The 25,819-nt window shown below is 36.2% G+C and overlaps 2 pseudogenes; both read right to left on the reverse strand.

Moving 5' to 3' along the window:
* Positions 1–1,249: 1,249 nt before the first annotated feature.
* LOC131623733 (uncharacterized) lies at positions 1,250–9,520 on the reverse strand (annotated as a pseudogene).
* Positions 1,250–13,697, reverse strand: LOC131623672 (uncharacterized; annotated as a pseudogene).
* Between the last annotated feature and the right edge of the window lie 12,122 nt (positions 13,698–25,819).

Genomic DNA, 25,819 nt, shown 5'->3' on the forward strand with positions numbered 1-25,819 from the left:
AATCGATTGAATTCCCTGTGACCTCTAAGCCTTGGTGGTCCTAGTTTCCCTGAAGTTCTAAGGCCTTTTCCAATCATTACCGTTCTAACTTCAAGTTCTATCAATTTTCTTTGAAATGATCTAGTTGCAAGATGTCTGGCATCTTTTGCCTAAGTCAATGTTGATCCTAGTCCCTTCATTTTGCTTTTTGGCACCCTAGAATCGGCTCTTAGCGCACTATACCGATCCAGCAAGCGCTTCAATGTTGAGGGTGAACTAGTCATTGAGGACCTTGTCAAAAGGTCGTAGATCGGCCAGAGTTTTTCACTGAAACCTTTTCTAGTGAGGTTTTAGGCTATAATGCCTCTTGTTTGTAATCTTCAGGGACCGTGATTGGGCTTAGGTGAAGCAAATAGAACTGAGCTTTGAACATCTTGACCTTAGTTGATAAGGAGTTCTTTATAGGTCCCACCTCATCAATATCCATAGTTTCAAACTTACTTTCAAATACATAAATTACCGGATTAAACTTCTGAGGAAAACCATCTAATATCACTTCAAGATGTTGATTAATAGGTTCGGGATGTCCAGAAGAGTATGTCGAAGACTCTCTATCCGCTATAAACTGAGTGTTTTTAATGACTGTAATATGGAAATAATTACATCATTACATAGGTACCTAATTTTGCACACATGTGCAGGTTAGTGTGAATTGCTCCTAACTAATTCTAATATTGTGCACAGTCACATGTTAGATCTAACTGTATCTCTAGAATGTTACAAACATTCCAATAATCGATTGTAATCATGTGCACAGGTTTATTTTATCAGAATTACTGTTGTCAAATGCAACTGGCAATGCAAATGCAGGTTAGATCTAACCGTACAAACATTCCAATAACCCACTGTAATCATGTGCACAGTTTGGTCTATCAGAAATACTGATGTCAAATGCATCTGGCAATGCAACTGCCTAATCAATCGTTGCTGGTATACTTCAAGAGTAATGATAACAACACTGGAAAGATACAAATCACAAGCTTCACATCAGGAGCAAATAGATTAGATTGGTCGCGTTGGAACAAATATTTTTTAAGATTAGCCAAACAATTTTTATGAAAATTTCACATGGATTTCTAAATTCTTTTTTTTTTGTATCATATCATCTGCATATGGCCATAGTTTTTTAAAAGTTTGATATAAAGAAAGTATGAATCCTAAAATTATTGTTTTCACAATCTAACATACAAGGAAAGACAATGAAAAAGAATTAAGAATAAGTTAGAGCTCAAGCAATTAATCTCTATTTATCAGGAATACAACCTGCCACAGTTAAATGTCTATAACACAGCACTTTACATATACACGAGAGATAACTTGGACTATAAGAAAGAAAAGAAAAATTGCATACATCTTATAAGGCTTCGAATTTTGAGATTCTCTGCAATTTCCAAGCATTGTTCTTCAAGTTTTCCCTAGCAAATTTAAACAATGGGGAAAAAACCTGATTTATCCTTTCCTTCCACCCCACTCACATAGTTCACCGTCAAATCATCTGGCCTTCCATCTGCTTCTAATTCGACAACAACAAGAAGTTGTTCATTTGTTCAAAAGCCTAGCTAAGAGAATATCAAGCAGTGCAGTTGCACGAAATTCTTAATCAATTGCTCCAGCAAACAATAAACATTCAATTGCTGGTGTATGAAAGCGATACCAAAACAAACCATTCTTCACTGAGAAGCAAACATGACTACATATTAATTTTAACCATTACTGTCTGCCATGATCGGAAAGGTTTTACATAATCTAAAAGAACGTCCAGATTCAGCCCAACATTGCAGATAAAGTATTAACCTATTCAATAGCAATATGACACAATTTCCAACAAAAGAACAACAAGAAACAGCAATTGTAAAGAAATAACCAAACCAGGCCATCAGTTATTAATCGATTTTTTTTATCTTATGTTACAAATTCATAAGTCTCACATTGATGATTTTGTAAAGCATAAGTGATAAATATATGTGTATAGAGTTTTAAGAAATTTTTATGTGTACATTCATTTAACGCATGTGATCCTTTTTATAGGGATCTTATTATTAGAGTTTTTGTATATTCTCGTCCCTTAACTTCAATTGTAATCGTTCAAGTTAATATAATTCGTTATGTTATATGACGGTCTTCCTTTAATTTCTTATCTGAATTAGGTGATTTTTAAAGTATGTCGACATCGGCTCCACAAGAAGAAAGCTACAAAAAGGAGAGAAACAAGTTAACCCCAAATGATCCAAGAGAATCTAAAGAAAGATATGTCTAACATATTCTTTACAATATACTCCCTAATATTATTAGGAATTGAGTCAAAAAAGATTGTTGTGCTAGTGTTGAGAACAATACTTGCAAACTACTCGGCACAAGTGTTACCTTCTCTATATATGTGCGTGATCACTATGTTAGTGATGTTAGTTAGATCCTTACAAGAATTCGACCTGTTTTTGAGCTTCCAAGGGACTGAAAGAGGGTTGGAGAAAACTTTGACCATCATGCTAGAGTTTGACTCGATCCAAAGCTTTAACCAACCATGATTAATACCAATCCCAATTGCTTTTATAACAACAGCAAACTCAGCATGAACGGAGGTGCCGGTGTTAAGGTTCGCAGCAAAGGCTGACTAAAATTTCCATTATGGTTCCTGAAAATACCACCTTTTTAAACGACAGAGTTACAAAGAGGACACGTGGAGGCCAAAATAATTCCCCTTGCCACCAGCAGATCATTCGTGGGAATTTTCTCATGAATTATCCTCCAAATGGCTTTAGACCAAATGGCTTTAGACCAAGACACATCAGGAAGCAAATTAGATTTGAACCTGTAGGCATCTTAGAGGAAAGGGAACCAATCAAACCAATCTGAAGGAATATTCCATATATCATGAATAATGAGATCAGAAACTTTCACATAAGGAATAATTCCCAAACAATGGAGAGATTCCAAATCTGTTTCAATGATAAGTGGATCTCCAGCCCAAGCATCATTCCAAAAGCTGATGTCTTGACCTGTGCCAAGGGACCAACTGGCGTTATCCCTCAGAACCGGGATGAAGAACCGGGAATTCATCCTTTATGTCGCTCCAGATAGAAAAAAAGATATGATAATTAATGTGGCCATAAGATTTAATGATCCTGTTCTTGAGGAGAATAGCCTAATCTTCCTTGTTATTCATCATATTCCAAAGCAGCTTTAAGTTGGAAGGCTCGTTCAGCCGAATAAGAGACCTTATCCCAAGACCACCTTTTGAGCAAGGTTGGCAAACCTTCTTCCAGATAACACTGCAAATTTTTCTGTTAAAAATGCTACCAGACCATATGAAATTTCTGCAAGCTTACTCATTGCGCCTGAGGAGCGAAACAAGCCAGGAGTATATGTTGATAGAGTAAGAAATCACGCTTTGAATAACAAAATTCACCAAAATCACTTTACCATTCACAGAGAGGCAAGTGCCTTTCCAAGCCACAAGCTTGGCCAAGATTCTGTCAGAGATAGGATTAAGGTGAATGTTCTTAACTCTACCTTTAAATAAGGGAACACCTAGATAATTGAAAGGAAGAGAGCCATGCTGGAACCCAGTAGTATTGAGAATTCTGGATAGGTGGTTGCTATTGATGGAACCAGAAAAAACAAAGAACTTTTCCAGACTTATGTTCTGACCAGACGCTACTGAGTAGTCTTTGAAAATATTTTTAAGAGCCCAGATATTGGATAGCTTCACAGTACAGAAGACCTAAATATCGTTAGCATACATAACATGGGACGGAAAATAATTTCTCTTGGAGGACTTGATGAGATCAAGGTTCCCATCTTTCACAAGCTTGCTTATTGATCTACTTATGACCTCTTGAGCAAGGCAAAATAGTAGAGGGGACAAAGGGTCACCCTGTCTGACTCCTGTAGAGCACTTGAAGTATCCATGCTGCTCACCAATGAAACTGACAAATAGGTGAGCTGAAGACAAAATGGCCTTTATCCAATTACAAAAGGTGCTACTAAAACCTAATTTGTGAAGAACTTTTAAGATGAACTCCCAACTGATAGTATCAAACGCCTTTGCTATGTCAACCTTGAGAACCAAGTTACCATACTTGTTCTTTTTATCCAACACATTTATGGCTTCTAAAGCAAGACAAACATTGTCTCTAATATTCCTGCCATTAATAAAACCTCTCTGTTCTTTAGACGCCGAAATAGGCATTAAAGTTTCATCCATCAATTAACTTTCAAATTAAAATTTCATGAAGTCCATCATTGACCACCTTTTAATCTATTTTTTTGCTCATAGATGAAATGTCAATGGCCACTAAAAACTCACGTGTGAATTTTAAAATTTAAATTCAGAATGATATATTTAACTGAACAATATCAGTATTTTCCAATAGCAGCTATGCAATCATCAAAACATAACATTAACCAAATATATAGAAGGTACTCTTTTCAAAGGAAAAGTGAAAAACAACAAGTTATGAGTCACAAGTCAAAAGTTGTGATAAAAATAAACTGATGCTAGTCGAGAAATAGTTGACTTTATGGACAAAATTGAGGATTTAACAACAGACTCACAAGCATTGCAGCTTTTAAATTTTTATTCTTGGAGTTATGTTTATTCTCCCTTTCTTTCACAGGCTTATGCTCCTGAAAAGGACGACCCTTCATAGATACTAGCTCTTCCTTTGCAGTATTAAAGCCTATGTTTTTCATCTCTTTGAGTACAATTGTGTACGAGTAACACTAACAACTTACACAAGACTTCTCCAACCCCAAAATATGTAATTGATAATATCGACACTTAAATGGAACTTCTCCAACCCCAAAATCTGTTTCTTATAAAGCCTGAATTCCTTTCAAAGTTGCAGAGGCTTCTCTACAAAAAGAAAACTAACAAAACACTCGCTAATGTCAATAAATTCAAAATGCCTATAACATCGACACTTACACAGGACTTCTCCAACCCCAAAATTTGCTGCTTACAATTTACAAAGCCTGAATTCCATCTCAAGTTCATAGATACGAGACTCGACAGGCACAGCACAATGTTCCCCCATCTGTTTTTACCGACCATTCAACGCTGCAGAGGCTTCTCTACAAAACAAAATCAACAAAACATCCACACTAATGCCAATAAATGCAAAAGGCCTATAACAAAGAAAGCGGGAAGCAAGTTAATGGTTCTAATAAAACATGCAACAACAACCAAAACACACCAGTTGGACAAAAACTAATCTAGATTAGCTGCACTCCCTGAAAACATGCATGAGAGACTCTTCATGGATGTAACATCTCGTACACAGACTAGAATTGGACATTCTCCTGTGCAATCTCTTTTTGTTCGTCATTAAACACACATGCCTAGCCTCCCGGTAAGAACACCCTGGTTTGTTCTAGTCCTTGCCACTTCGATATAGTATTAAGTAGCTGTTGTTGTTGATGGACAGCAGCAGTCTGAGTTATTTGATAAGCCAATTTCATACAGAAAACTCCATCACTAGTACATCTCCAAGCCACAGTATTATTTCCCAAGCTAACATTTGGGGTAAGCAGTCCCCTTATGCTTTGGAAAACATTTTAAATAAGCAGATTTTTGAATTTATCACGGCACCATACATTGTTTTGATCAACAAAACCATTCATTGTTAAGACATAATCAATCTCCAGAATGATTCCCACATCTTCCTAGAACAAGGGTCCTTGACTAAGGGCCCAAATATCTGCATAGAACATGGCTTGACCACCGTCCCCCACCCGTCAAATGATATTCTCAACTGATCTGTCCCAATTCCTGCATATTCAATTCCATAAACTTGAACCTTTTCCTCGCTTTAAATATTTTAGGTAGCAAACCCCACCCGCAGTATCTAGATCTAACCATTAACACCCAAAGAGCTTTAGCTTTGGAATATAATTGCCATGGAGCTTTCATCATGAAGTAAGTGTAAACATTTCTCTAAAGAGGAATTGAAACACTATTTCTCAGACACGGTGGATGCAACATTTTAGAAGAAGATTCCTACTTCACCCGATATTATTTTGCCTTTGATCCATAGATGGACTTTCTCCTTTTCAGTGAGAAGTTTACGGAAAAAAATGACAAGTCAATTTTAAAGCAACTATCTCAACTCCAAAGGGCAGCATGAAATTGTTGCTCCAAATCTCAACAAGTTGAGAAATGTAAGAAATAAATCTAAAAATGCATAATGTTCCTTCTGTTTCTTAAAGTTGAGCCAGCTGGCACGGCTGTATCAGTTTCCTACTTGTTAGTTAGTAAGGGTGTATGCTAAACCTTGGTGAGTGCAGGTTGAGAAACTCTATGTAACTCTTGTATCAAACTCTGTTACAATCAATCAAAACAGGAGTTTAAAACTAGTCTAGAATGCAATACTGCATCACATTGATCACTTCTTAAAGGAAAGCTTGCAGCTTACCGAACCACAATTGAAAGGAATCTACTCTGATCTTGACGACGGACGGCGATTAACCCTCTAACACCAAAAGAGTATGTGCCAAAAAACTAATCTAAAATATAATTATACATCATATTTATCATTTCTAAAATTGTATCATAGAGCTCGGTTCAGATCTTCATGGCTGAACCACCAACATCCCCTCCACCCCACCTACATCGCTGGTATGGAGCCAATCTCTGCCTAAGATAATAGAGTAGGAAGAATTTATGTCTATCATGAAGAAGGCAGTTTAGATCTGTCACAAAGTCGACAATGAGCATCCCAAATGTGTTACATCCTACGCATGGGAAGTTAGTCTTCTTCATGTTGGTTGGAACTAGATCTTTAACGTTTCTTCCTAACTTCCTTAATGTTATTATAAGTGGGCTCCATCCACAAAGACTCAAACTTTTGACATTGATCAAAACCTTGATGAACAATGGCTTCAGATGCATAACCATCTCCTTAATGGGATTTTCAAATAACAATCTCTCGTCTCCTTAGCTTCAGCTAACCACTAAGTGTTTTCAATGAATACATTTTCACCAGATCATTAAAAGGTGTTAAAGTTCTCCTGATTTATTTTCACCTCCAACCACCAGAATCGCCATACCTAACTTAGCCGCTGGATTTTCAAAATCCGGCTGATAAGTCCTCCCAAGAGGACCTTCAACTTTCGAAGAGTCGCTGGATTTTCAAAATCCGGCTGAAAAGTCCTCCAAAGAGGACCTTCAATTTTCGAAGACAGGTCGTAAAATTTAAACTGAACCTCCAAATGAACACAACATTCAGATATATCTCCCCTCAATTCCATGAACATTAACAACAACATTCACATATATCTCCCCTCAATTCCATGAACATTGACAACAGAGTCGCCATACCTAACTTAGCCGCTGGATTTTCAAAATCCGACTGATAAGTCCTCCCAAGAGGACCTTCAACTTTCGAAGAGTCGCTAGATTTTCAAAATCCGGCTGAAAAGTCCTCCAAAGAGGACCTTCAATTTTCGAAGACAGGTCGTAAAATTTAAACTGAACCTCCAAATGAACACAACATTCACATATATCTCCCCTCAATTCCATGAACATTAACAACAACATTCACATATATCTCCCCTCAATTCCATGAACATTAACAACAACATTCACATATATCTCCCCTCAATTCCATGAACATTGACAACAACATTCACATATATCTCCCCAATTCCATGAACATTAACAACAACACTGTTGGTGTTTCCCATTTAGAGAGGTAACCTTGTGGAACATGAAGTTCCTCCCCATTGTAAGAGAATTTCAAATGATGACTTTCATAATCCCATTTTGTTGATATGGTTAATTCAACAATGAAGTTGAGATATTCAAAGAGAATTACAAGTGCTCGAATCCATGTAGTCTCTTGGTATACCTTTTGATCTTAGGCCAATGAAACATGCATTGATTTTGGAAATTTTGATAAAGACTAAGGTGAAAAGTTATTGGACTTCCATGGCTGTAGAAAACTATTCCACCTGCTCCAACAAAGTGCGGGTCTAAGCATGTTGATCCCCGACCATTGCAGTTTGGTTTGGAAACTGTTATTGAGTTTTCAAATAGAGAAATGAAAACTTGATATTCTTTTTACACAAAATGGTAATACACAGATATTACGTTTATATTTTGAGTTTTACATACGGGAGAAGCACAGTCTAGAGAGCAAACTTTGGCATTTGGGTCAGAGGGTGATTTAACAGGGCACTGAGTAGGGCATTTAATTTTATTCCCAAAGCAGGGACTTCTCAGAAAATTGCAGCTCAGAGTGTCTGTTACTGCTCCATCAATTGTTTCCATATTCATTGCAAACGAAAGCAACACAATATTAAGCAATTTCTCCTTGAGACACCCATCACTACTAGCTTCATCTAATAATAAACAAAGGAAATAAACTCACCTCCCCACAGCTTATAAGGATTTGAGAGGGTGACCAAGTTACAACTCAGCCATAACTTTAAATTGTTTAAAAATAAGGAAGGCATCAGATTTATAGCTTTTAACAAATGTATTTGTGTAACCCTAACCAAGAAAGGAGACAATGAGAGGTGGCCCCCAAAGATCACTAAAAAAAGTTCAGGTGGCTCAGAGCATGTGGTGTGTGACGAGGCTCAGCGAAGTCTGTGAGCTTTGCGCATACAACAGGAACAATAAAGATAAAAAGATCCTTATCTTTATTCATAAGGGAAATATTACAATGGTTCAATACAAGTTTCAAATTATGATTATTTGGATGATATAATCTCAAGTGCCCCAAATATTGTGAAGTAGGAGTTAGAACCAAAATATGTTATAGGCAAACCTAATACATTCCCTATGAAGATCTCCTCGGGACCTTAAAAAAAGAGCTCGTGAATGTTCCTTGCACCTCTAGTCACATTAAAGGAAGCACCAGAGTCTAGGAACTATGCAATACCATTTGTAGAATTGGCATTGGTAACCACTGCACTAGGCTGAGCAAATTGAATAGAAAGAAGACATGGTTGCATCTAAGGACATGCCCATGTGTTGGAGTGACCATAACTAAAGGGATAACCCACTAGCATTTGGACCATAGTTGGGAGTTCATGCGAGAATGGACTGTAAAAGTTAGTGTAATTTGCAGAAAACTACTGCTAATTCAAAGGAATTGTGGCCCAGAAAATCTGAATAAAATAATTCCAGCAAGAAAAGGCTAGATGACCAAATTTAAAACAATTCCAGCAAGAAAAGGATACATGACCAAATTTAAAACAAATCTTACATTGGATATGAGAGAAACAATTTCCCTTATCATGAGGCGTGACCTCTTCCATTTCTTCCTCCATAGCCACAATTAGAGCCAATTTAAGACGTATCGGGACTAGTGGATGGTGGTGCAGAGGATTGAGGTGCAAGTTGAGCGCTATTAGGTTGGGAAAGAGATGCATGAGTAAGGTTAAGAGATGCAACCTCTTCAACAATTTTCTTCTTGAACTTGTCAAGACAAATTTCATGAGCAAGTAAAAATGCCACAACAACATCAATATCCATAGTTTCAAACTTACTTTCCACGACAGAAGTAACCAGATTGAACTTTTGAGGCAAACCTTCTAATATCACATCAAGATGTTAATTAATAGGTTCAGGATCTCCAATTGATACTCTAGGGTATAAATGAGTAGACCAATAGTATTCAGAATTCTGGATAGGTGGCTACTATTGATGGAACCAGAAAAAACAAAGGACTTTGCCAGACTTATGTTCTGACCAGAGACTACTAAATAGTCTTTGAAAATCTTTTTAAAAGCCCAGATGTTGGATAGCTTCCCCGTGTAGAAGACAAAAATATCGTCAGCATACATAACACCGAACGAAACATAATTTCTCTTGGAGGACTTGATGAGATCAAGGTTCCCATCTTTCACAAGCTTGCTTATTAATGTACTTTGGAACTTTTGAGTAAGGCAAAACAGTAGAGAGGACAAGGGGTCACCCTGTCTGACCACTCTAGAGCACTTGAAGTATCCATGTTACAGAAGGTGCTACTAAAACCAAATTTGTGAAGAACTTTTTAATTGACCACTCTAGAGAACTTTTTAACTGATAGTATCAAATGCCTTTGCAATGTTCACTTTGAGAGCCAAGTTACCATACCTGTTATTTTTATTCATCACATTTATGGCCTCTGAAGCAAGACAAATGCAGTCTAATATTCCTACCATTAATAAAAGTATAAAACCTTTGTGTTCTTTAGACACCAAAATAGGCTTTAAAGTTTCATCCATCAATTAACTTTCAAATCTAAATTTCATTAAGCCCATCATATTTGTCCCCTTAATCCTAAGAGCCTAAGGTAGAATAAACATTGAACATCTTTTAATCTATTTTTTCACTAATAGATGCAATGCCAACAGCCACTAAAAATTCACGTGTGAATTTTAAAATTTAAATTCAGAATGATATATTTAACCCAACAATATCAGTATTTTCCAAAAGCAGCTATGCAACCATCAAAACATAACATTAACCGAAGATATAGAAGGTATTATTTTCAAAGGAAAAGTGAAAAACAACAAGTTATGAGTCATAAGCCAAAAGTTGTGATAACAATAGTGATGCTAGTCGAAAAATAATTTTGACTTTATGGACAAAATTGAGAATTTAACATCAGACTCACAAGCATTGCAGCTTTTTAACTTTTTAAGCTTGGAGTTATGTTTATTCTCCCTTTCTTTCACAGGCTTATGCTCCCGAAAAGGATGATACTTCACAGATACTAGCTCTTCCTTTGCAGTATTAAGCCTATGTTTTTCATCTCTTTGATTACAATTTTGTAAGTAAACACTAAAAACGTACACAAGACTTCTCCAACCAGAAAATATGTAATTGCTAACATCGACACTTATATGGACCTTCTCCAACCCCAAAATCTGTTGCTTATAAAGCCTGAATTTCATTCAAAGCTGCAGAGGCTTCTCTACAAAAAGAAAATTAACAAAACACTCATTAATGTCAATAAATTCAAAATTCCTATAACATCGAACACTTACATGGGACTTCTCAAACCCCCAAAATCTGCTGCTTACAATTTACAAAGCCTGAATTCCATCTTAAGTTCATAGATATCAACCATTCAAAGCTGCAGAGGCTTCTCTATAAAACAAAATCAACAAAACACTCACTGATGCCAATAAATGCAAAAGGCCTATAACAAAAACAGAAGGAAGCAAGTTAATGGTTCTAATAAAACATGCAACAACTACCAAAATACGCCAGTACCTTTTTTTGGTGAAATAAAAGGAGCAAAAGTTCAACTGCTCCATTATGTTTTAGAAAACATTTTCTAGCAGATTTTTGAATTTATTGTGGCACCAAACATGATTTTGATCAACAAAACCTTTCATTGTTAAGGCATATTCAATCTCCAGAATGATTCCCACATCTTCCTAGAACAAGGGTCCATGACTAAGGGCCCAAATATCTGCCAAGAACATGGCTTGACCACTGCCCCCCACCCGTCAAATGATATTCTCTACTGATCTGTCCCAATTCCTGCATATTCAGTTCCATAAACTTGAACCTTTTCCTCTCTTTATTTATCTTAGGTAGCAAACCCCATCCGCAGTATCAAGATCTAACCATTGACACCCAAAAAACTTTAGCTTTGGAATATAATTGCCATGGAGCTTTCATCATGAAGTAAGTGTAAACATTTCTTTGAAGAGGAATTGAAACACTATTTCTCAGACACGGTGGATGCAACACTTTAGAAGAAGATTCTACTTCACCAGATATTATTTTGGCTTTGATCATAGATGGACTTTCTCCTTTTCAGCGAGAAGTTTACGGGAAAAAACGACAAGTCAATTTTAAAGCGACTATCTCAACTCCAAAGGGCAGCATGAAAATGTTGCTCTCAATCTCAACAAGTTGAGAAATGTAAGAATTAAATCTAAAAATGCATAATTTTCCTTCTGTATCTTAAAGTTGAGCCAGCTGGGACGGCTGTATCAGTTTCCTAGTTGTTAGATAGTAAGGGTGTATGTTAAGCTTTGGTGAGTGTGGGTTGAGAAACTCTATATAACTCTTGTATCAAATTCTGTTACAATCAATCAAAACAGGAGTTCAAAACTAGTCTAGAATGCAATACTGCATCACATTTATCATTTTTGAAAGGAAAGCTTACAGCTTACCAAACCACAATTAAAAGGAATATACTCTGATTTTGACGACGGACAGCGATTAACCCTCTAACACCAAAACAGTATGTGCCAAAAAACTAATCTAAAATGTAATTATACACCACATTTATCATTTCTAAAATTGTATCATAGAGCTCGGTTCAGATCTTCATGGCTGAACCACCAACATCCCATCCACCCCAACTACATCGCTGGTATGGAGCCAATCTCTGCCTAAGATAATAGAGTAGGAAGAATTTATGTCTATCATGAAGAAGGCAGACCTTACCTCCTTTCAATCTGTCACAAAGTCAACAATGAGCACCCCAAATGTGTTACATCCTACGCATGTGAAATTAGTCTTCATGTAGGTTGGAACTAAATCTCCCATGTTTCTTCCTAACTTCCTTAATGTTATAAGTGGGCTCCATCCACGAAGACTCAGAAAAACTTTTGACATTGATCAAAACCTTGATGAACAATGGCTTCAGATGCGTAACCATCTCCTTAATGGGATTTTCAAATAACAATCTCTCGTCTCCTTAGCTTCAGCTAAGGCAGCCCACTAAGTGTTTTCAATGAATAAATTTCACCAGATCAATAAAATCAAGGTGTTAAAGTTCTCCTGTTCTATTTTCACCTCCACCCACCGGAATCGTCACACCTACCTTAGCCGCTGGATTTTCAAAATCCGGCTGATAAGTCCTCTCAAGAGGACCTTCAACTTTCGAAGACAGTAAAATTTAAACTGAACCTCCAAATTAGCAAAACAATCATTATCAGGAATTTGATAGTTATGAATTCTACTACCTTCCTTAGTTACAGGCACAACATTCACATATATCACCCCTCAATTCCATGAACATTAACAACACAACAACATTCACATATATCTTCCCAATTCCATGAACATTAACAACAGCACTGTTGGTGTTTGATGTTCTCTCCACACTAATTTTCTTTTCTTGAATTTCCCTTATAGAGAGGTAACCTTGTGGAACATGAAGTTCCTCCCCTTTGTAAGAGATTTCAAATGATCACTTTCATTATCCCATTTTGTTGGTATGGTTGATTCAATTATGAAGTTGAGAGATTCAAAGAAAATTACAAGTGCTCGAATCCATGTACTCTCTTGGTATACCTTTTGGTCTTAGGCCAATGAAACGGGCATTGATTCTGGAAATTTTGATCAGAGACTAAAGTTAGATGTTTATTGGACTTCCATGGAAGTAGACAACTATTCCATCTGCTCCAACAAAGTGCGGGTCTAAGCATGCTGATCCACGACCATTGCAGTTTGGTTTGCAAACTGTTATTGAATTTTCAAATAGAGAAATGAAAACTTGATATTCTTTTTACACAAAATAGTAATATATGAAGATAGAATAAAGAATTTACGTTTACATTTTGAGTTTTGCATTTGGTTCAGAGGGTGATTTAAGAGGGCACTGAGTAGGGCATTTAATTTTATTCCCAAAGCATGGACTGCTCAGAAAGTTACAGCTCAGAGTGTCTGTTACTGCTCCATCAATTGTTTCCATATTCATTGCAAACGAAAGCAACACAAAATATTAAGCAATTTCTTCTTGAGACACCCATCACTACTAGCTTCATCTAATAATAAACAAATAAACCCACCTCCCCATTCAGCGGCCTATAAGGATTTGATAGGGTGACCAAGTTACAACTCAGCTATAACTTTAAATTGTTTAAAAGTAAGGAAGGCGTCGATTTAGCTTTTAACAAATGTATTTGTGTGAACAATACATTGAATAGGCACCAACACAGGTTATGTAGTAATGGTAACCAAGTGAGGAGACAATGAGAGGTGGCCCCCAAAAATCACTAAAAAAAGTTCAGGTGGCTCAGAGTATGTGGTGTCTGACGAGGGTCAGTGAAATCTGTGAGCTTTGCTAATACAATACTTTGTCTAAAATCTCACCAAACATGCTACTTCAGCCCTTTGTACACCGTCTTAGATTTTGATAAAGCCAGTTGAACCAATTTTGTTAGAAAAAGAAATAGACCCTCTCACAAACTTGCATTTTTTTTGCTAAACTCCACTAGAGAAGCTGCACTCCCTGTAAACATGCATGAGAGACTCTTCATGGATGTAACATCTCGTTCACAGACTACAATAGGACATTCTCCTGCACATTCTCTCTTTGTTCATCATTAAACATGCATGGCTAGCCAATCGTAAGAACACTCTGGTTCGTTATGGTCCTTGCCACTTCCATATGGTATTAAACAGCTGTTATTGATGGACAGCAGCACCAGTCTGAGTTGTTCGATAAGCCAATTTCATACTGAAAATTCCATCACTAATGCATCCCCAAGCCACAGTATTATTTCCCAAGCTAACATTTGAGGGAAGCATCTCTGTTATGTTTTGAAAAACATTTTCTAACAGATTTTTTAATCTATCGCGGCACCAGACATGGTTTTGATCAACAAAACCATTCATTGTTAGGTATAATCAATTATCAAAATGATTCCCACAGCTTCTTAAAACAAGGGTCCATAACTAAGAATCCAAATATTTGCCCAGAACATGGCTTGACCACCGTCCCCCATCCGCCAAATGATAATCTAACATTTGAGGGAAGCAGCTCCGTTATGTTTTGGAAAACATTTTCTAACAGATTTTTTAATTTATCGCGGCTCCAGACATGGTTTTGATCAACAAAACCATTCATTGTTAGGTATAATCAATTATCAGAATGATTCCCACAGCTTCTTAGAACAAGGGTCCATAACTAAGAGTCCAAATATTTGCCCAGAACATGGCTTGACCACCGTCCCCCATCCGCCAAATGATAATCTAACATTAGAGGGAAGCAGCTCCGTTATGTTTTGGAAAACATTTTCTAGCAGATTTTTGAATTTATCGCGGCACCTGACATGGTTTTGATCAACAAAACCATTCATTGTTAGGTATAATCAATTACCAGAATGATTCACACAGCTTCCTAGAACAAGGGTCCATGACTAAGAGCCTAAATCTCTGCCCAGAACATGGCTTGACCACCGTCCCCACCCGCCAAATGATAATCTAACATTTGAGGGAAGCATCTCTGTTATGTTTTGGAAAATATTTTCTAGCAGATTTTTGAATTTATCGCGGCACCAGACATGGTTTTGATCAACAAAACCATTCATTTTTAGGTATAATCAATTACCAGAATGATTCACACAGCTTCCTAGAACAAGGGTCCATGACTAAGAGCCCAAATGTTGCATACATGTGCAAGTTAGTGTGAATTGTTCCTAATTAATTCGAATCTTGAGCACAGTACACATGTTAGATCTAACTGTATCTAAATGTTACAAACATTCCCATAACTCACTGTAATTCTGTGAACAGGTTAGATCTATCAGAAATACTGCTACCAATGCAACTAATAATCAGTTGTTACTGATATATATATTATAACAGTAATGCTAATAAAAACTGAAAAGATACAATTGCAAGCCTTCAGAAGCAAATAGATTAGATTGGCCTTGACGATACGGATATTATTTAAGATTAGCCAAATGATTTATGTAAATTTCAAGTGTCTTCTAATGTCTTTTACTTTCGTATAGCTTATAAGTCGAAAAAGCACAATGAGCTATGATCTATCTGTATATGGAAATAGAGTCTATTAAAAGGTTGATATAAAGAAAGTATGCATCCTAAAAACATTGTTTTCATAATAGAGTAGTGCTTTATATATGCTTTTGCATTCTGTTACTATTCTAGTGTATTTCTGTTATGCTTAGGTTGCTGAGCTGTTAGGTTGTTATAACAGAATCAGCTACTTAGTTAGGCTTGCTTCACTATATATAGTGAGCCCCTTGTATCATTGAGATTCATTCAATACAATGAGAGTTTCTTTCCCTATTCCAATTCCCTCTCTTTTACCAAACTCTATCATTTCACAATCAAACATACAATGAAAGACAATGAAGAAGATATAGGAATGCGTTTGAGCTCAAGCTATAAATTTCTATTCATCCGGAATACAATCTGCCACAGTTAAATGCCTATAACACAGCACTTTACATATACACGAGAGATAACAGCGACTATAAGAAAGAAATGAAAAATTACATACATCTTATAAGGCTTCAAATTTTGAGATGCTCTGCAATTTCCAAGCATTGTTCTTCAAGTATTCCCTATGAAATTTAAACAATCGGGGAACAACCTGATTTATCCTTTCATTCCACCCTACTCACATCTTTCAGCATCAAATCCTCGGGCCTTCTATCTGCTTCTAATTCAACAACAAGAAGTTGTTCAATTGTTCAAAAGCCTAGCTTTGGGAATATCAAGCAGTTGCACAAAATTCTAAATCAATTGCTCCAGCAAACAAACATTCAATTGCAGATGTATGAAAATGATACCAAAACAAATCATTCCTCACTGAGAAGCAAACATGTATGTTTACATATTAATTCCAACAATCACTGCCTGCCATGATCGGAACATATTTCTATATAAAGTATTAACCGATTCACTAGCAATAGAACACAATTACCAGTTTGTTTCAAAAGTTATAATCACCGAAATACCCATCATCATCTAAAGAACAACCAGAATCAGCGACTGTAAAGAAAAAACTAAACCGAGCCAAGAACCAAGCATGCAACAACAACCAAAACACGCCAATATCTTTTTTTGGTGAAATAAAAGGAGTAAAAGCTCAACTGCTAGATTGAACTGGTTCTGCATGAATATAAAGGAATTACTAGCTTACAATACCGTCTAAAATCACACCAAACATGCTACTCCAACCATTTGTACACCGTCTTAGATTTTGATATAGCCTGTTGAACCAATTTTGTTCAGAAAAGAATTAGTCCCTGTCACAAACTTGTATTTTTTGCCAAACTCCACTAGAGAAGCTGCACTCCCTGAACACATGCATGAGACACTTCATGGATGTAACATCTCGTACACAAACTACAATTGGACATTCTCCTGCACATTCTCTCTTTGTTCGTCATTAAACATGCATGGCTAGCCTCTCGTAAGAACACCCTAGTTCGTTCTGGTCATTGCCACTTCCATATAGTATTAAACAGATGTTGTTGATGTAAATCAGCACAGGTCTGAGTTATTTGATAAGCCAATTCGTACTGAAAATTCAATCACTAGTGCATCCCCAAGCTAACATTTGAAGGAAGCGTCTCTGTTATGTTTTGGAAAATATTTTCTAGCAGATTTTTGAATTTATCGCGGCACCACACATGGTTTTGATCAACAAAACCATTCATTGTTAAGTATAATCAATTACCAGAATGATTCCCACAGCTTCTTTCCATCACTAGTGCATCCCCCAAACCACAGTATTATTTCCCAAACTAACATTTGAGGGAAGCAGCTCCATTATGTTTTAGAAAATATTTTCTGGCAGATTTTTGAATTTATCGCAGCACCAGACAAGGTTTTGATCAACAAAACCATTCATTGTTAGGTATAATCAATTACCAGAATGATTCCCACAGCTTCTTCGTACTGAAAATTCCATCACTAGTGCACCCCCCCAGTCACAGTATTATTCTTCGTACTGAAAATTGCATCACTAGTGCATCCCCCAGCCACAGTATTATTTCCCAAGCTAACATTTGAGGGAAGCAGCTCTGTTATGTTTTGAAAAACATGTTTTAGCAGATTTTTGAATTTATCGCGGGACCAGCCGTGGTTTTGATTAACAACTTTATGGTCTCTTTGGTTGTATAGAAAATTAGAAATGGTGTGTGTTTTCGGAATGAGGTGTGGAATGTGGATAATACTATTTGGAGCATCAAGGTTTTGGTGTGGAAGTGGGCTTTTATAGGAGATATTACTCATCCTATTTGTGGCTTCTACGAATTCAACAAAGATCCTTTGTTCTTTATTTCGTAGTGTCAAATCGGTTTGTAATCTCTTGTTGATTTTTTTGTGAGGGGTTTCTTCCGCTCTTTTGATGTAAACAGGTGTTGAGAACCCTTAGTTCTCTTTTTAATACAACTTGCTTACTCAAAAAAAAAAAAAACAAAACCATTCATTGTTAGGTATAATCGATTACCAAAATGATTCCCACAGATTCTTCGTACTAAAAATTCCATCACTAGTGCATCCCGAAGCCACAGTATTATTTCCCAAGCTAACATTTAAGGGAAGCAGCTCCATTATGTTTTGGAAAACATTTTCGAGCAGATTTTTGAATTAATCGCGACACCGAACATGGTTTTGATCAACAAAACCATCCATTGTTAGGTATAATCAATTACCGGAATGATTCCCGCAGCTTTCTAAGGATCCATGACTAAGAGCCCAAATATCTGCCCAGAACATGACTTGACCACCGTCCCCTACCCACCAAATGTTAATCTAACATTAGAATGGAATAAGAAATAAACTAGATCGCAACCCGTAGGAACCACCATCAACAAAAGCAAAAAAACCTTGGGAACCACCAAGAACACTCCTCCAAAAGAGTATGTTGATAACCCTCAATCCGCTATTGACTCTGTTTTTCAATGACTATAATATTGAAATGATTACATCATTATATAAGTGCCTAATTTTGCATACATGTGCAGGTTAGTGTGAATTGTTCCAAACTAACATTCCCATAACTCACTTTAATTCTGTGAACAGGTTAGATCTATCAGAAATACTGCTACCAATGCAACTAATAATCAGTTATTACTGATATACATACTATAACAGTAATGCTAATAAAACTGAAAAGAAACAATTGCAAGCTTTCAGGAGAAAATAGATTAGATTGGCCTCGATGATACTGATATTATTTAAGATTAGCCAAAGGATATATGACAATTTCACATGGTCTTCTAAAATCTGTTTTTCATCGTATAGCTTATAAATCGAAAAAAGCACAATGAGCTATTATCTATCTGTATGTGTAAATAGAGTCTATTAAAAGGTTGATATAAAGAAAATATGCATCCTAAAGACATTGTTTTCACAATCAAACATATAATGAAAGACAATGAAAAAAATATATAAGAATAAGTTTTTAGCTCAAGCTATTAATTTCTTATTCTTCAGGAATACTACCTGCCGCTGTTAAATGTCTATAACACAGCACTTCACATATACACAAGAGATAACTTGGACTATAAGAAAGATAAAAAATTACATACATGTTATAAGGCTTCGAATTTTGAGATGCTCTGCAATATTCCAAGTATTGTCCTTCAAGTTTTCCTAAGAAATTTAAACAATGGAGAACAACCTGATTTATCCTTTCCTTCCACCCCACTCACATTGTTCAGCATCAAATCCTCTGGCCATCTATCTGCTTCTAATTCAACAACAACAAGTTGTTCAATAGTTCAAAAGCCTAGCTTAGGGAATATCAAGCAGTAGCACGAAATTATAAATCAATTGCTGCAGCAAACAAACATTCAATTGCAGATGTATTAATTCTAACGATCACTGTCTGCCATGATCGGAACATATTGCTATATAAAGTATTAACCGATTCACTGGCAATAAGACACAGTTTCCAGTTTGTTTCAAAAGTTATAATCACCAAAATACCCATCATCATCAAAAGAACAACAAGAATCAGCGACTGTAAAGAAAAAACCAAACCAGGCCAAGAACCAAACAGCGATTGCAATGAAACATAAGGGACCAAGCAACAAATGCATTATCATTTAACAAGCGAGAATCAAATTCGAACGAATATGCAGCAAAATAAATTCATATGGATAATTTTAAACCAGCTTTCATTTCAACTTAAATCCATTATAATACATCAACAATCTCCATAAACGATAACCCTAATTTAACCAAAAAAAAACAAATTAAAATGGAAATGATTACATCATTATATAAGTGCCTAATTTTGCACACACGTGCAGGTTAATGTGAATTGTTCCTAACTGATTCTAATCTTGGGCACAGTACACATGATAGATCTAACTATATCTAGAATGTTACAAACATTCCCATAACTACTGTAAATATGTGTACAGGTTAGATCTATCAGAAATACTGCTGGCAATTCAGTTCTTACTGATATACTCTAATAGTAATGCTACCAAAACTGGAAAGATACAATGGCTAGCTTTCGTGAGCAAAAATAGATTAGGTTGGTCTCAATGGTACCAAAATTATTTAAGATCAGCCAAATGATTTATGACAATTTCACATGGTTTTCTGAAGTCTGTTTTTCTTGTGTATTGCTAATAAATCGAGAAAGCATAATGAGCTGTCATCTATATGTATATGGCAAAAAGTCTATTAAAAGTTGACATAAAGAAAGTATGCATCCTAAAAACATTGTTTTCACAATCAAATATACAATGAAAGACAGTGAAAAAGAATTAAGAATAACTTAGAACTCGAGCAATTAATTTCTATTTATCATGAATACTACCTGCCGCAGTTAAATGTCATAACACAGCACTTTACATATACACAAGAGATAACTTGGACTATAAGAAAGAAAATATAAATTACACACACCTTATAAGGCTTCGAATTTTGAGATGCTCTGCAATTTCCAAGCATTGTTCTTCAAGTTTTCTCTAAGAAATTTAAACAATGGGAGAACAACCTGATTTATTCTTTCCTTCCACCCCACTAACATAGTTCACCGTCAAATCATCTGGCCTTCCATCTGCTTCTAATTCGACAACAACAAAAAGTTGTTCATTTGTTCAAAAGCCTATTTAAGGGAATATCAAACAGTTGTACGAAATTCTTAATCGATTGCTTCAGCAAACAAACATTCCATTGCTGATGTATGAAAATGATACCAAAACAAAGCATTCTTCACTAAGAAGCAAACATGTATGTATATCTACATATTAATTGTAAAAATTACTGTCTGCCATAATTGGAACAAATTGTTTTAAGGTTTTGCATAGTCTAAAAGAATGACCAGCTTCAGCCCAGCATTGTAGATAAAGTATTAACCGATGCAATACTAATATGACACCATTTCCAATTAGTTTAAAAGATCCTGTTGTTGAGGAGAAGAGCCCAATATTCCTTGTTATTCATCATATCCCAACGCAACTTTAAGTTGGAAGCCTCGTTCAGTCGGAAAAGAGATATTACCCCAGGACGGCCATTAGACAAGGTTGGCAAACCTTCTTCCAGGCTACAGTGCAAAGTTTTCTGTTAAAAATGCTACTAGACCATATGAGCGAAACAGGCCAGGAGCAGGAGTATATGTTTATAGAGTAAGAAATCATACTCTGAATCACATACTTCACCAAAATCACTCTACCAGCCATAGAAAGGCAAGTGTTTTTCCAAGCCGCAAGCTTGGCCAAGATTCTGTTAGAGATAGAATTAAGGTGAATGTTTTTGACTCTACCTTTAAATAAGGAAACGCCCAAATAATTGAAAGGAAGAAAGCCCTGCTGGAACCCAATAGTATTGAGAATTCTGGATACGTAGCTACTATTGCTGGAACCCAATAGTATTGAGAATTCTGGATAGGTGGCTACTATTGATGGAACCAGAAAAAACAAAGGACTTAGCCAGACTTATCTTCTGACCAGAGACTACTAAGTAGTCTTTGAAAATATTTTTAAGAGCCCGGATGTTGGCTAGCTTCTCCGTGCACAAGACAAAAATATCACCAGCATACATAGCATCGGAGGAACATAATTTCTCTTGGAGGACTTGATGAGATCAAGGTTCCCATCTTTCACAAGCTTACTTATTAATCTACTTAGGAACTCTTGAGTAAGGCAAATCAGTAGAGGGGACAAGGGGTCACCCTGTCTGACCCCTCTAGAGTACTTAGTATCCATGTTACAGAAGGTGCTACTAAAACCAAATTTGTGAAGAACTTTTAAGATGAACTCCCAACTGATAGTATCAAACACCTTTGCTATGTTCACCTTAAGAGCCAAGTTACCATACCTGTTCTTCTTAACCGTCACATTTATGGCCTCTAAAGCAAAACAAATGTAGTCTAATATTCCTACCATTAATAAAACCTCTTGGTTCTTTAGACACCAAAATAGGCTTTAAAGTTTCATCCATCAATTAACCTTCAAATCTAAATTTCATCAAGTCTGTCATATTTGTCCCCTTAATCCTAAGAGCCTAAGGTAGAAGAAACATTGAACACCTTTTAATCTATTTTTCACTCATAGATGTAATGCCAACAGCCACTAAAAATTCACGTGTGAAATTTAAAATTTAAATTCAGAATGATATATTTAACCCAACAATATTAGTATTTTCCAAAAGCAGCTATGCAAGAAACATTGAACACCTTTTAATCTATTTTTTCACTCATAGATGTAATGCCAACAGCCACTAAAAACTCACGTGTGAAATTTAAAATTTAAATTCAGAATGATATATTTAACCTAACAATATCAGTATTTTCCAAAAGCAGCTATGCAACCATCGAAACATAACAATAACCGAAGATATAGAAGGTATTATTTTCAAAGGAAAAGTGAAAAACAACAAGTTATGAGTCATAAGCCAAAAGTTGTGATAAAAATAGTGATGCTAGTCGAAAAATAATTTTGACTTTATGGACAAAATTGAGAATTTAACATCAGACTCACAAGCATTGCAACTTTTTAACTTTTTATGCTTGGAGTTATGTTTATTCTCCCTTTCTTTCACAGGCTTATGCTCCCGAAAAGGATGATACTTCACATATACTAGCTCTTCCTTTGCAGTATTAAGCCTATGTTTTTCATCTCTTCGAGTACAATTTTTTACAACTAAACACTAAAAAGACTTCTCCAACCAGAAAATACGTAATTGATAACATCGACACTTATATGGAACTTCTCCAAACCCAAAATCTGTTGCTTATAAAGCTTGAAAATCTTTCAAAGCGGCAGAGGCTTCTCTACAAAAAGAAAATTAAGAAAACACTCATTATGTCTAAAATCACACCAAACATGCTACTCCAGCACTTTATACACCGTCTTAGATTACGATAAAGCCAGTTGAACCAATTTTGTTCAGAAAAGAAATAGTCCCTCTCACAAACTTGCATTTTTTTTGCTAAACTCCACTAGAGAAGCTGCACTCCCTGTAAACATGCATGAGAGACTCTTCATGGATGTAACATCTCGTTCACAGACTACAATAGGACATTCTCCTGCACATTCTCTCTTTGTTCATCATTAAACATGCATGGCCAGCCAATCGTAAGAACACTTTGGTTCGTTATTTCGTTGCCACTTTCATATGGTATTAAACAGCTGTTATTAATGGACAGCAGCACCAGTCTGAGTTGTTCGACAAGCCAATTTCGTACTGAAAATTTCATCACTAGTGCATCCCCAAGCTACAGTATTATTTCCCAAGCTAACATTTGAGGGAAGCATCTCTGTTGTTTTGAAAAACATTTTCAAGCAGATTTTTGAATTAATCGCGGCACCAGACATGGTTTTGATCAACAAAACCATTCATTGTTAGGTATAATCAATTACCAGAATGATTCCCACAGCTTCTTAGAGCAAGGGTCCATAACTAAGAGTCCAAATATCTGCCCAGAACATGGCTTGACCACCGTCCCCACCCGCCAAATGATAATCGAACATTTGAGGGAAGCATCTCTGTTATGTTTTGGAAAACAATTTCTAGCAGATTTTTGAATTTTTATCGCGGCACCAGACATGGTTTTGATCAACAAAACCATTCATTGTTAGGTATAATCAATTACCAGAATGATTCCCACAGCTTCTTAGAACAAGGGTCCATAACTAAGAGTCCAAATATCTGCCCAGAACATGGCTTGACCCCCGTCCTCACCCGCCAAATGATAATCGAAAATTTGAGGGAAGCATCTCTGTTATGTTTTGGAAAACAATTTCTAGCAGATTTTTGAATTTTTATCGCGGCACCAGACATGGTTTTGATCAACAAAACCATTCATTGTTAGGTATAATCAATTACCAGAATGATTCCCACAGCTTCTTAGAACAAGGGTCCATAACTAAGAGTCCAAATATCTGACCAGAACATGGCTTGACCACCGTCCCCCACCCGCCAAATGATAATCTAACATTTGAGGGAAGCATCTCTGTTATGTTTTGGAAAACATTTTCTAGCAGATTTTTGAATTTTTATCGCGGCACCAGACATGGTTTTGATCAACAAAACCATTCATTGTTAGGTATAATCAATTACCAGAATGATTCCCACAGCTTCTTAGAACAAGGGTCCATAACTAAGTGTCCAACTATCTGCCCAGTACATGGCTTGACCACCGTCCCCCACCCGCCAAATGATAATCTAACATTTGAGGGAAGCATCTTTGTTATTTTTGGAAAACATTTTCTAGCAGATTTTTGAATTTATCGCGGCAACAGACATGATTATGATCAACAAAACCATTCATTATTAGGTATAATCAATTACCAGAATGATTCACACAGCTTCCTAGAACAAGGGTCCATGACTAAGAGCCAAAATATCTGCCCAAAACAGGGCTTGACCACCGTCCCCCACCTGCCAAATGATAATCTAACATTTGAGAGAAGCATCTCCGTTATGTTATAGAAAACATTTTCTTGCAGATTTTTGAATTTATCGCGACACCAGACATGATTTTGATCAACAAAACCATTCTTGTTAGGTATAATCAATTACCAGAATGATTCACACAGCTTTCCTAGAACAAGGGTCAATGACTAAGAGCCAAAATATCTGCCCAGAACATGGCTAGACCACCGTCCCCTACCCGTCAAATGATAATCTAACATTTGAAGGAAGCAACTCCGTTATGTTTTGGAAAATATTTTCTAACAGATTTTTGAATTTATCGCGGCACCAGACATGGTTTTGATCAACAAAACCATTCATTGTTAGGTATAATCAATTACCAGAATGATTCACGCAGCTTCCTAGAATACGGGTCCATGACTAAGAGCCTAAATCTCTGCCCAGAACATGGCTTGACCACCGTCCCCCACCCGCAAATGATAATCTAAAATTTGAGGGAAGCAACTCCGTTATGTTTTGAAAAACATTTTCTAGCAGATTTTTGAATTTATCACGGCACCAGACATGGTTTTGATCAACAAAACCATTCATTTTTAGGTATAATCAATTACCAGAATGATTCACACAGCTTCCTAGAACAAGGGTCCATGACTAAGAGCCCAAATTTTTGCACACATGTGCAAGTTTGTGTGAATTGTTCCTAATTAATTATAATCTTGAGCACAGTACACATGTTAGATCTAACTGTATCTAAATATTACAAACATTCCCAAAACTCACTGTAATTCTGTGAACAGGTTAGATCTATCAGAAATACTGCTACCAATGCAACTAATAATCAGTTGTTACTGATATACATATTATAATAGTAATGCTAATAAAACTGAAAAGATACAATTGCAAGCCTTCAGGAGCAAATAGATTAGATTGGCCTTGATGATACTGATATTATAAGATTAGCCAAATGATTTATGACAATTTCAAGTGTCTTCTAAAGTCTTTTACTTTCGTATAGCTTATAAGTCGAAAAAGCACAATGAGCTATTATCTATCTGTATATGGAAATAGAGTCTATCAAAAGGTTGATATAAAGAAAGTATGCATCCTTAAAACATTGTTTTCACAATCAAACATGCAATGAAAGACAATGAAGAAGATATAGGAATGCGTTTGAGCTCAAGCTATAAATTTCTATTCATCCGGAATACAATCTGCCACAGT

Source organism: Vicia villosa, unplaced genomic scaffold (assembly GCF_029867415.1).
Source record: "Vicia villosa cultivar HV-30 ecotype Madison, WI unplaced genomic scaffold, Vvil1.0 ctg.000077F_1_1, whole genome shotgun sequence".
Classification (NCBI taxonomy): Eukaryota; Viridiplantae; Streptophyta; class Magnoliopsida; order Fabales; family Fabaceae; genus Vicia; species Vicia villosa.